Below are 13,163 nucleotides of genomic sequence, written 5' to 3'. Positions count from 1 at the left end.
TCAATTATTTTGAGGTATTTTAATAAAATTCTTTGTGAAATTCAATTATTTTCATTAATAACAATATTTCTCCTTGTAAATTTAATTATTTAAAAAAATTCTAATAAAATCGTTCGCAATAATTCAATTATTGTCAAAAATTTTAACAGAATTTTTTGTAAAATTTAATTATTTTTTTAAAAACTTTTCGTAATTCAATAGTTTTCAATATCTACTATTTTCATAAAATGTCCAAACATTTTCATAAAAAATAAAAATTTCTCAGGAATTCAATTATTTAAATTAGAATTTGCATAAAATTAGTGGAAAGAAATCAATCATTTACAAAATTTTATAAAATTCTTCGCAAAAATTAAATTATTTTTATAAATATTTAAATTTATTCATAAATTATAAAATTCGTTGCAGGAATTCAATTTATTAGCAGGAAAAGAAAGAAGTGAATATTTTTGATGAAAATTAGGAAAAAGTCAGGAAAATAAAATATAGAATGAAATATTCGCTCGATTATACCTATTCACTGCAAAAAATAATTATTTGATTGAAATTACCGATTACTTGTCTATTATCAAATAAATATTAACTTGACACAAACAAATTTTTATTAGATTCAATTAAATTACATTTGTGTCAATTACTAAAATTGTTTTTCAAATAAAATTTAATTCATTGAATTACGAAAATTGTTATGATTCAAGTAAAATATTTATTGATAATAGACAAGTAATCGATTATTTGAATCAAATGAATATTATTTTTCAGGTCCGTTTACATATTTGAAGAAATAAATAATAATTATTGTTTTGTGATTTTTGTTATTTTAACCAAAAAATAATTATTATTATTATGTAAAAAAAATAATAAAGATTGTAATAATAATAAAAATAAAAAATATTTTTCCTCGAGGATTAATATATAAAAATTCTTCTTCTATTTATTCGATTATATTATTCTTCTCGCTCGACAATAATAATTGAAATAGTGGCAATAATATTATAATGGATGAATGAGGACGCGAAAGGAGTTCCAGTTGATTTGAAGTGGAATTTTTGTCGTTGAGAGAGTGGAAAACCACGTTTCTCAAAAAACAAAGTGAAACCAACCTTTTGACAATTGTGGAAAGAAAGAGGAGGAAAGAAAAGTTGGTGAAATATTATATATATAGTTTCACCGCGCGCGCGACAATATACTTGGGAATCACGAAGTAGGATTGCAGTTGGCATTCGAGTGACAAAAAAGGGATCGATTTCACTTGGAAGCTCGCCTCTAGAAACCCCCCCCCCTTTTTTTGCCCACCCCTCCAAACATCCTTTTCCACCCCCTTTTATTTTTATATGGCATGAGAGCGAGACCAAATGACGGTTTAGCCCCGGCTTTGGAAAAACAGTCGAATGCGCTTCCAATGCATCTCGTTTTAAAACTACTTAACCCCTTTCAAAACACTAAAAATAACATCAGTCTGGATATCGCTTTTTTTATTTTTATTTATTCATTGACTCTTTTTTGCAATTTTTTTTTTTTTGTTCTTCTTTTCCTTTCTTTCGTTACCCAGTGAGAAATTTCTCACCGGTCCAATATCGGTCCAATATTGGGAGCCAAGAGACCGATCATCGGTCCAATAAAGGCTCCCAATATTGGACCAATATGGGCTGATGCTTGGGATGTAACGGCATCGCCAATCATCGGTTGTCAATATTGGTCCAATATTGGCCGAATATTGGCAACCAAGAGAAAAAAAATTTTTTAAATAAATTTTTTTTTAATTAAATAATAATAACAAAAAATTAATGTTTATAATTTTTGTTTAATATATTTATTTGTTTAATTATTTATTTTTAATAATTCATGTAAATAATAAATAATTTATTATTTATAAATTATAATTATTTAAAAATGCAGCAGCTATTAGAAAATAGCATTCTGCAAAAAAATTCTATCATTGAAAAATCAATGATAGGCGAGAGAAATCCGCGTCTTTAAATAGATTCGCAGATGATAGACAAGAGATATCCGCGTCATTAAACGGATTCGCAGATATACTCTGGTCTCGCGACGAATCTCTCGATACTTATATACACTGGAGTCGCCGTGTCAGTTGCGAGAACGGTTACAGCGTCCCTCTTGCGGCAGAGATAAGAATTGTCACGTAAACTGCAGGTATAATAAGGCGGTCGGTAAAGCGATTTAGCAGTTTACGTGACAATTCTTATCTCCGCCGAAAGAGGGACGCTGTAACCGTTCTCGCAACTGACACGGCGACTCCAGTGTATATAAGTATCGAGAGATTCGTCGCGAGACCAGAGTATATCTGCGAATCCGTTTAATGACGCGGATATCTCTTGTCTATCATCTGCGAATCTATTTAAAGACGCGGATTTCTCTCGCCTATCATTGATTTTTTAATGATAGAATTTTTTTGCAGAATGCTATTTTCTAATAGCTGCTGCATTTTTAAATAATTATAATTTATAAATAATAAATTATTTATTATTTACATGAATTATTAAAAATAAATAATTAAACAAATAAATATATTAAACAAAAATTATAAACATTAATTTTTTATTATTATTCTTTAATTAAAAAAAATTTATTTAAAAAATTTTTTTTCTCTTGGTTGCCAATATTCGGCCAATATTGGACCAATATTGACAACCGATGATTGGCGATGCCGTTACATCCCAAGCATCAGCCCATATTGGTCCAATATTGGGAGTCAATCGGCCCCCAGCACGGCAACCAATATTGGACCGATATTGGACCGATTAAAGTCTATTGGCAATTTCTCACTGGGTATATTGTTAAAATGTATTTTTAAAATTTTTTTCTGTTCTTTATTGTTGGTTTTGTATTTCTTTTTTTGGTACTGTGTCGAAATATAAATTGTATAGAAATTTATCTTCGGAGAAACTCAATTATTTTCAATACAATTTTTTAATAAAATTTCACGAAAAGATTCAATTATTATTTTTAAGAAAATTGTTAAAACAATTTTTGAAAGAATTCAAATATTTTCTAAAATTTCTAAAACAAATTCTTCTAAACAATTCAATTATTTTTTTAATAGTAAAATTCTTTACATGAATTAAATTATTTTTATAAGTAATAAAATTCTTCTTATAGGAATTCAATTATTTTCAATTTACAATTTTTATTTTTATTTAATTCCTCTAAAGGATTCAATTATTCGCATGAATTCAATTATTTTTAGTAAAATTTTTATAAAAATTCTCCAAAGAATTCAATTGTAATACAATTCTGTAAAAAATTCAATTACAGTCGAACCTGGATAAGTGGAACCTCAAGGGACCAAAGTTCTTGTTCCACTTATAGAGGTATTCCACTTATCCAGGTCAGTTAAGGTCAAATTACTTGTGCAGGGACTGCAAAGAAAGTTCCACTTAAAGAGGATTCCCACTTATCAAGGGACCACTTATCCAGGTTCGACTGTATTTCCAAAAATTTGTCCTAAAATTCAATTTTCAAATATCAACTTCAATTTTTGAATATAATATCAAATTTAGAATTTGAAAAATTCAATTATTAACTAATTTAGTAATTAATTGTTATTGTTTATTATTTTCAAATATTTTAATAAAATTCTTTCGAAAAATTCAATTATTTTTATAGATAGTAAAATTCTTCACAGGAATTAAATTATTTTCAATATAATTTTAACAAAATTTCACGAAGGGATTCAATTATATGTAAAAATTTTTTAACATAATTTTTCGAAAGAATTCAAATATTTTCTAAAATTTTTAAAGTAAATTCTTTCAAACAATTCAATTTTCTTTATAACATAATAATATTCTTATCTTATAAAAATTCAATTATTTTCAATTCGATTTTTAAAATTACTCATAGAATTATTTTTAAAAATTGCAATAAAATTGTTCTAACGAATTCAATTATTCTCAAAAGTTTTAATAAAATTAATGTTTTATAAGAATTCAATTATTTTTATGAATATCAAATTTTGTTCGTATATGAATTCTATTATTTTCAGTACAATTTTTCATAAAACTTCACGAAAGAATTCAGCTATTTTCAAAAATTATAATAAATATCTGGAAGGAAAACAGTTATTTCCAAAAATTTTGTACAAAATTCAATAATCAAATTTTAACTATCAATTATTAACAGACACGATTAATTTAAAAAGTTTAAAGAAATTCCTCTTAAAATTAAATTATTTTCATTATTTTCAAAGTTTCAATTTAAAATTATTAAAAAACACCCTACATTATTTTCAAAAATTTTAAACAAATTCTTCAAAAATATTTCATTACTTACAAAAATTCTGATGGAATTGTTCAAAAGAATTTAATTTTCTATAGCAATAATTTTAATAAAATTTAATAATAAAATTATTAATTTCAACTATTAACAAAATCGATTACATTGAAAAAAATTTAAGTACCTAATTCTTAAATTAAAAGAATTGAAAAATAATTTTTCGAACAAATTGAATTTATTGTCAGAACTTTTAATAGTATTTAATATTTATTATATTCGAAAGAACTCGATTATTTTGAATAAAATATTTAATAAAAGTTAGTAAAATTCTCAAAAGAATTCAATTATTTTCTAAAAAAAATTTTAATAAAATACAATAATTTAATTATACCTAATTATTAACTTAAAAGTACGTTACTTATATTTTCGAAATTCAATAAATTTTCCCAAAAATTAAAACGAATAATTTTTTCCATTTTTTTTTAAAATTTTCTCTATTTTTTATTTTTTTTCTTTTTTTATTAAAAAAACAGGAAACAATAAATTGTTTTTCATTTTAGAAAAAATGCAAAAAAGATAAATTGTTCTATTCAATAAAAAAAAGTAGGCAAAGTAAAACTATTTTCTATCCTATAGAAAAGGACCATATAATTAAATATAAGACAATATAATTTTTTATTAAAATAAATTAATGTTTTAAAAAATAAAACTTCACTTTTGCAAATATTAAATTAAACCTAATTTTTGTATCAATAAAAAAAATTAAATGCTGAATTTAAACTTTTGCAAAATTCAAAAATATATTTTTCTAAAAATATTGCCAAACTGTGGCCAAAAAATCGAAAAACTTTCTATGAACATGACCAAAAAGAGAAACAATAGTTCCAAGTTTGTAAAATCTGAAAAATACTAATGCAAAAAGTTTTTACTATAAGTTTCAAAGAAATTGAAAATTTTTCTAAAGTTTAAAAACAAGTTTCTTTAATATTAATAAACAGTTTTGTATTTTAAGAAAGAGGGTCATTTTTTGGAAATTATTTTTGTAATATTTATAATATTAGAATGAAAAAAAATATATAATCACATTTTTATTATGGGGGAAAAGTGTAGAAAAAAATATTATTTTAAAGTACTAATTAGTCAAGTATTATTTCAATTTACTTTCGATTATTTAGAATTTTATAGTATTTTAGAGTATTTAGAGTATTTAGAATTTTTTCATTTTATATATTTAATTTCATTTATTTATCTTTTTATTAGAATTTTATTAATTTTAGAGAAAAAAAAGTAACAGACCAAATTAAAGAATAAATAAAAAATTTTCTATTTCCGAGTTAATTTACTGCAATAGCATTTTAAGTCAAAAAAAAATTTCTCAAAGCAGGAAAAATATTTATTTCAATATTGTAATTTGTAAAACAATGTACAATCAGTTCATCAGGTTGAAATTAGTAAATTTTATTCGCGATATCAAAAAGGAAGTTTTTCAGCCGCTAATCTGAAATGCAGTTGTGGGAGGATTTTTTTTGCTTTCTCTCTCTCTCTCTCACTCTGAGATTCTCTTTCTCTCTTTTGGCCTTGTTGACCTGAATTGATCCTTTTCTTGCGACCCATCTAGACTCTCTGTTTCCGTAACTCTCGAGGAGTTAGTCTGGGTTACTCTTAAGAGATTTTACGAAAATCGAGGCAAAGTACTTAGGACATTCTTGGGTGGGTTCGTTAATGCCGCATGATATCTACGTACTGAACATCCACGAGACAGCTCAGCTTATCTCAGCGAGTATTCCATTTGGAATAAGACTGGACTGGATTGCCCCAGTGAATAATCTTAGATTTCCTTGAGATATTCTCAAGGGCTTTTAAAACTGTATTCCACATTTTAGACTCACTCTCTTTCTCGTTCTCATTCTCTTTCTCTTTCTCCATCTCCAGCCACACGAGAATTTCAAAACCTCAAAATGAGCTTACAAATTATGTACGTTGTATTTATCATTCAATAAACTTCACTTGAATCCTTGGCTTTGGAATTATTTTTCAATTTTAAAGTAGAAGTCGAAAATAAAGAATTTATAAATAATTTTAAATAATGTATTATTATTTATTTATTTATGCAAACTGACAATGTAAAAGAAGGTTAAATTAAAACAAATTACGATTTAATACCAAAATTGGAAATCAGGAAAAAAATTTTTTCCACCCTGTAAAAAGATAGGTACGATTTTAATACCAATTTTGGTACTAAAATCGTATCTTTCTTTTTGCAGTGTGGAAAAAATTTTCTTTTTATCAAATATTAATTTCAATTTTGGATTATTTCAGATTCAATTATTAACTAATTTACTACTTAATTTACTAATATATTTTTGTTTAAAAGTGATTTTGAAAAATTTTATAAAACACTATTTTAGGCTTTGCACTCATCATCTACTAAAACCTAATATTTACTACTTTTTTTACGTTATGCTACTATTTGAAAACTTTTTTGGGATTTCAACCACTAAAAGCTACTATTTCAGTTCTTTTTTTTAAATTTCCCCTACTTTAAAATTTAAATTCACTAAAACTAGAAATAAAAAAACTATTCTCAAAAATTATAATCAAATTCTTTAAAACGATTCAATTATTTTCAAAAAACATTCAAAATTCTATTTTCAATATCTAGTATTTCCTTAATATTTCGCAAAAGAATTCAATTATCTATTTAAAAAAAAATGATAAAATTCATCCAAAATTCAATTACTTTCATAAATAATAAAATTTCCACAGGAATAGAATTAATTTAGCATGGCATTTTCAAGAAAATTTCCAAAAAATTCAATTATTTAACAAAATTTTCACATTTCTTGACATCAATTCAATTACTTTCACTAATAATAACATTTATCATGGAAATTCAATTTCTTAACAAGATTTTTGATAAAAAAAAATTCTAAGCAAGAATTGAATTTTATTTTCATAAATATAATAAAACTCATGGAAGAATTTAAATTATTTTTAATACTATCTTAACTTAATTAATAGAAAAATTGAATTTATTTTCACAAATAAAGTTTTCCACAATGTGAATTCAATTATTTAAAATAATAATTTCATAATATTTATTATATTTCGAAAAAATTAATTATTTAAAACAATGATTATAAAATTCTTAGAGAGAATTCAATATTATTCTTAAAAATAAAATTTTTCACAGAAATTCAATTCTTTTTAAATATTTTAATAAAATTTTTCGCAATAATTCAATTATTTTCATAAATATAAAAATTCTTCTCAGGAATTCAATTATTTTTGAAAATTTTAATAAAATTCTTAGCAACTATTCAATTATTTTCATAAATAATAAAATTTATCGCGGGATTTCAATTATTTTTAATAAAAATGTACAGGAATTGCTCAAAAAATGTTATTATTCTTAAGAATTTAATTTCAATACTTTGGAAAAATCAATTATTTAAAAAAATTGATTTTTAAAATTCTTTGAAAAAAAAATTCAATTATTTACAAAGATATTAGAATTTTTGACAGAAATTCAATTATTTTCAAATATTTTAATAAAATTATTCGAAAGAAATGAATTATTTTAAATACAATTTTAATTAAATTTTTTTTAAATAATTTAATTATTCTTTTTTAGATTTTAATAAAATTATTTCTAAAATTTAATAAAATTCAAAAATTCTTTCCAACAATTGAATATTATTTAAATAAATAATTTTTCAAAAGAGTTCAATTATGATTATAGATAATAAAATTATTTCCTGAAAATTTAATTATTTTGAGGCATTTTAATAAAATTCATCAAAAATTCAATTATTTTCATAAATAAAAAATTCTTCTCGGGAATTTAATTATTTTTGAAAATTTAATAAAATTCTTAGCAAACTATTCAATAATTTGCATAAATAATAAAATTAATCGTATTATTTCCATTATTTTTAATACAAATTTACAGAAATTGCTTAAAAAAATGTAATTATTCTTAAAAATGTAATTTCAATTCTTCGAAAAAATTAATTATTTAAAAAAATGATTTTTTTAAATTCTTTCAAAGAATTCATTATTTAAAAAAATATTATAATTTTTCACAGGAATTCAATTATTTTTAAATATATTTTAATAAAATTGTTTTAAAGAAATCAATTATTTTAAATACAATTTTAATTAATTTTTTTTAAACAATTCAATTATTCTTTTAGATTTTAATAAAATTATTCTTAAGAATTCAATTCTTTACATAAATAATTCTTCAATAGAATTCAATTATTAAAGATAAATAACAAAATTATTCCCGAAAATTCAATTATTTTGATGCATTTTAATAAAATTCTTTGCAAAATTCAATTATTTTCATAAATAACAAAATTCATCACAAGAATTCAATTATTTTTAAAAGTAATAAATTTCTTTTTGGAAATTCAATTTTTTTTAAATTCTATTAAAATCGTTCTTAAAAATTCAATTATTTTCATAAATAATACAATGCTTTTTAGAAATTCAATTATTTTCAAAAAATTGTAATAAAATACTACACAGACATGGAATATTATTGTCAGAAATTTTAATAGATTTCTTTGTGAAATTTAATATTTTTTAAAAACTTTTCGCAACTCAATGATTTTCAATATCTATACTATTTTCATAAAATTTCCAAACAGAATTAAATTATTTAAAAAATTTATTAAAAAAATCTTCGTAATAATAAAAATTTCTCAGGAATTCTATTATTTAAAATAGAATTTGATTAAAATAAGTCGAAGGAAATCAATTATTTAAAATTTTTTTTTATAAATTTCTTCGCAAGAATTAAATCATTTTTATAAATATTTTAATTCTTTCATGAATAATAGAATTCCTTGCAGGAATTCAATTTATTAGCAGGATAAGAAAGAAGTAAATATATTTTGACGAAAATTAGGAAAAAGTCAGGAAAAGAAAATATAGAATGAAATTTTTGTCTGTTTTTTGAAGTGTCTAAAACACTTTTTCTTTGGTCGTCAAGTATAATTTTTCGACATCTACTTTTTTTAGTTTGAAAGCTACTTTTTGCTACTTTTTTTAAAAATTAATTATCGATTGCGAAGTCTGCTATTTAAAAACGAAAAATTTTAAACAAAAAAATTTATAATATGAAAAATGGAAATTTCTCTTTAAATCTTTTTGAAAGAAAAAAATTTCGGTAATTTAAGAATATTTGATTAATAATAACCTACGTAAATAATAATAAAAGTTTATAAATTATAAATTAATAATAATTCATATTGTATACGTATGGAAAAATAATAACAATAATAATTATTATTATTACAACAGAATTTTGAAAAAAAATTAATTTCGATCACTCGAAATAAGTACAAAAATTTAGAGCTATAAAATATTTTGCGCAGCAAATTTCATTCTTGTTTAATTGCGCCCGAAAAAATTACACAATCATTATGATATTGATTCGATACCGAATTAATTAATTTTCAATCGCAACTGCAGCTAATTGCAATCGTAAAAAAATATATCGCAAAATTTTATTTTTGCATTTTGTTATATATATGCAAAAAAAAAACGAAAAAAAATGTTCTTCTCGAGAGAATTTTTTTAAAAAGGAATATTAGCAAGCTATTGCACAAAGAAGGAATCTTGAAGTGAATTTTAATTAAAAAATATAATTTATAAAATTATACAGAAGAGAAAAAAAAGGGAGGTTGAATTAATTTCTTTCTGAAGAGAGGAGAGAGAGAGACAGAGAGTGAGGATCTAATGTTAAAGATGAACTATGCTCAGTGCTTTTCTTAAAAGCAGTGACCTGTTAAAAGAGCTTAAGTTCTCCATCCGTTGCAAATTAGTTTCCTATGCGGGGGTACATAAAAATGCATCTAGCTCTTGTTTTTTTTTCTCTTTTCTTTTTGTCTCCTTTTTTTTGCTACTATTCGTTTGTTTAAAAGTGTATTTTTTTCTCTCCTCTTTGTCGTCTTTTTTTTTTTTTTTTTTTTTTTTTTTGAAACGAGTCGAAACTAATTTTAAGAATAAATAGTAGACAGTCGTTGCGATGTTGAACGTTTTATACGCAAAAGTTTTTGGTAAAACTCTCCTCCCCTATTGCGTGGCGCATGTCAGTTGTCACTTGTCTGTTGTTTCCGGTATTTAACTCGCCTCAACTATTCGGAATAATTAATTACAGGGTGTATAAAGTATCTCAGAGCTTGCGCAAGATATAGCTCAGATACCAAAACGTTCGTTTTGTTGGACAACTAGTCACGCGATACGCCTACCAAGTTGAAACTTTCTATACAGATAACTTGCCTTCGTTGCTAATCATAGTGAAATACAAGTTGCCACATCGCTTTAAGATTTATTAGCAACTTTTCATGGGAAATCTTCAGGCACAAACTTTATCATATTCCCGTCTATTAAGTTTGGGAATTTTTTTATTTGCCTTCCTTTTTTGTTAGTAAATGAAGTAATTTTTTTAAATTATAGATTACTAATTTGTTTTTTAACTTAAATAATTTTTTAATTCAATTAAATCCATTTCTTAAAATAAATTAAATTAAATAATAATAATAAATTAAATTTTTAAATTAATAATAATAATAATAATAATAATAAATTAAATAATAATTTAATAATAAATTAAATACTTCCTCTATGAGGAAGTAATTTAAATAATTTCTTACAACAAAAAAAGGATGTAATCAGAATTTCTTTATATCTACTCTCAAAATTTGAACACTGAAAAAAAATTCTTTGATTTAAATAACTACTTGTCTATTATAAAAAAAATATTTACTTGAATCAAGTAATTTTTATTTAAATCAAGTAAATGGTATTTAAATAAATAATTTCATTATTTGAAGCAAATCCCAATTAATTGACTCAAATTTTCATAAACAATAATATTTTTCGCAAGAATTCAAATATTTTTATAGATAGTAAAATTTTTTTGCAAAAATTCAATTATTTTCAACTAAATTTTAAAGAAATTTTACGAAAGAATTCAATTGAATTTTTAAATAGCAAAATCCTTACAAAAATTCAATTATTTTTTTTAATAAAATTTAACGAAATTAAATTAAATTATTTTTATAAATATAATAAAATTCTTCTCAGAAATTCAAATATTTTCAATCTACAATTTTAATTTTTTTTTAAATTCCTCTAAAGAATTAAATTATTTTCATAAATAATAAACATCTATTCGCATGGATTCAATTATTTTCAGTAAAATTTTTATCAAAATTCTCCAAAGAATGGAATTATTCTTGAAAAATTGGTAATAAAATTTTTGTAAATATAATTTAATTATTTCCAAAAATTTGTCCCAAAATTCAATTTTTAAATATCAAGCTCAATTTTTGAATAAAAACAAATTCAAAATTTGAAAAAATTCAATTATTAACTAATTTAGTAATTAATTATAATTATTGTTTATTATTTTCAAATATTTTAACAAAATTCTTCAGAAGAATTCTTTGGAAACATTCAATTATTTTTTATAAATAGTAAAATTTTTTTGCAAAAATTCAATTATTTTTTAACAAAATTTTAATGAAAATTTACAAAAGAATTTAATTACTATTTAAATAGCGAAAATCAAAATCCTTATAAAAATTAAATTATTTTTTAATAAAATTTTACAAAAGAATTATTCAATTTTTTCTTCTTAATTTCTTATAACATTTTTCAAAAGAATCCAATGTTCTAAAATTTTTTGAAATTCTTCAAAACAATTCAATTATTTTTATAAACAGTAAAATCCTTTGTGAAAATTCAATTATTATTTATTTTTAATACAATTTTAATAAAATTTCATGAAAGAATTCAATTTTTAAAAATTTTTAATAATATTTTTAATACAATTTTCAAAAATTTCAATAATTAAATTTTTCATTTTAATTATTAATAGACAAAACTATTTTAAACAGTTGAAAAAAAATTTTTTTTTTTTAATTTAATTATTGTCAAAGTAATTATTTTTATAAATAGTAAAATTCTTTTGCGAAAATTCAATTATTTTTAATAAAATTTTAATTTTAATAAAATTGAATAAAAATTGAATAAAAATTGAATAAAAAGTATTCAGTTTTCTAAAATTTCAATAAATTCTTCGGAAGAATTCAATTATTTTCAACAAAATTTTAATAAAATTTCACGAAAGAATTGAATTATTTTTTTAAATAGCAAAATCCTTAGAAAAATTCAATTATTTTTCAATAAAATTTCACGAAATAATCATTTAATTTTTTTCTTAATTTCTTATATTTTTCAAAAGAATCCAATTTTCTAAAATTTTAAGACATTCTTCAAAACAAATCAATTATTTTTATAAATAGAAAAAATTCTTTGCGAAAATTCAATTATTTTTAAAACAATTTTAATTTAATTTTATTAATGAATTCAATTTTTTTTTAATTTTGAATAATATTTCCAATACAATTTTAATGAATTACAATAATAAAATTTTTAATCACCATTAGTAACATAAAATCGATTGTATTCAATAAATTAAAAAATTTTTTTTGAAAAAATTTAATTATTGTCAAAATTTATTTAATACTATATCTATTCTTTGATCTATTCTTTGATCTATTTCTGAAAAATTCTGTTTTTTTTAGCAAAAAAGAAAATTATTAGAAGATTTTAAAGAATTTATTGAAAAACAAATTTATTAGAAGATTTTAAAGAATTTATTAAAAAACAAATTTATTAAAACATTTTAAAGAATTTATTAAAGAACAAATTTATTAAAAAACAAATTTTTTTTTTAATTAAATATCTCGATTATTATTATTTAACTTTAAAATGAAGAAAAAAATAAATGTGACGTGCTTTTTATTTTTATTTATTATTTTCAATTTCTATTATATTAAGTATAACAAGATTATTTTAAAAACTTGGAAGAAATTGTTCATAAAATTTAATTACTTTAAAAATTT

Source organism: Leptopilina heterotoma, unplaced genomic scaffold (assembly GCF_015476425.1).
Source record: "Leptopilina heterotoma isolate Lh14 unplaced genomic scaffold, ASM1547642v1 Lhet_136, whole genome shotgun sequence".
Lineage (NCBI taxonomy): Eukaryota > Metazoa > Arthropoda > Insecta > Hymenoptera > Figitidae > Leptopilina > Leptopilina heterotoma.
Note: the sequence above shows the minus strand (reverse complement) of the source record.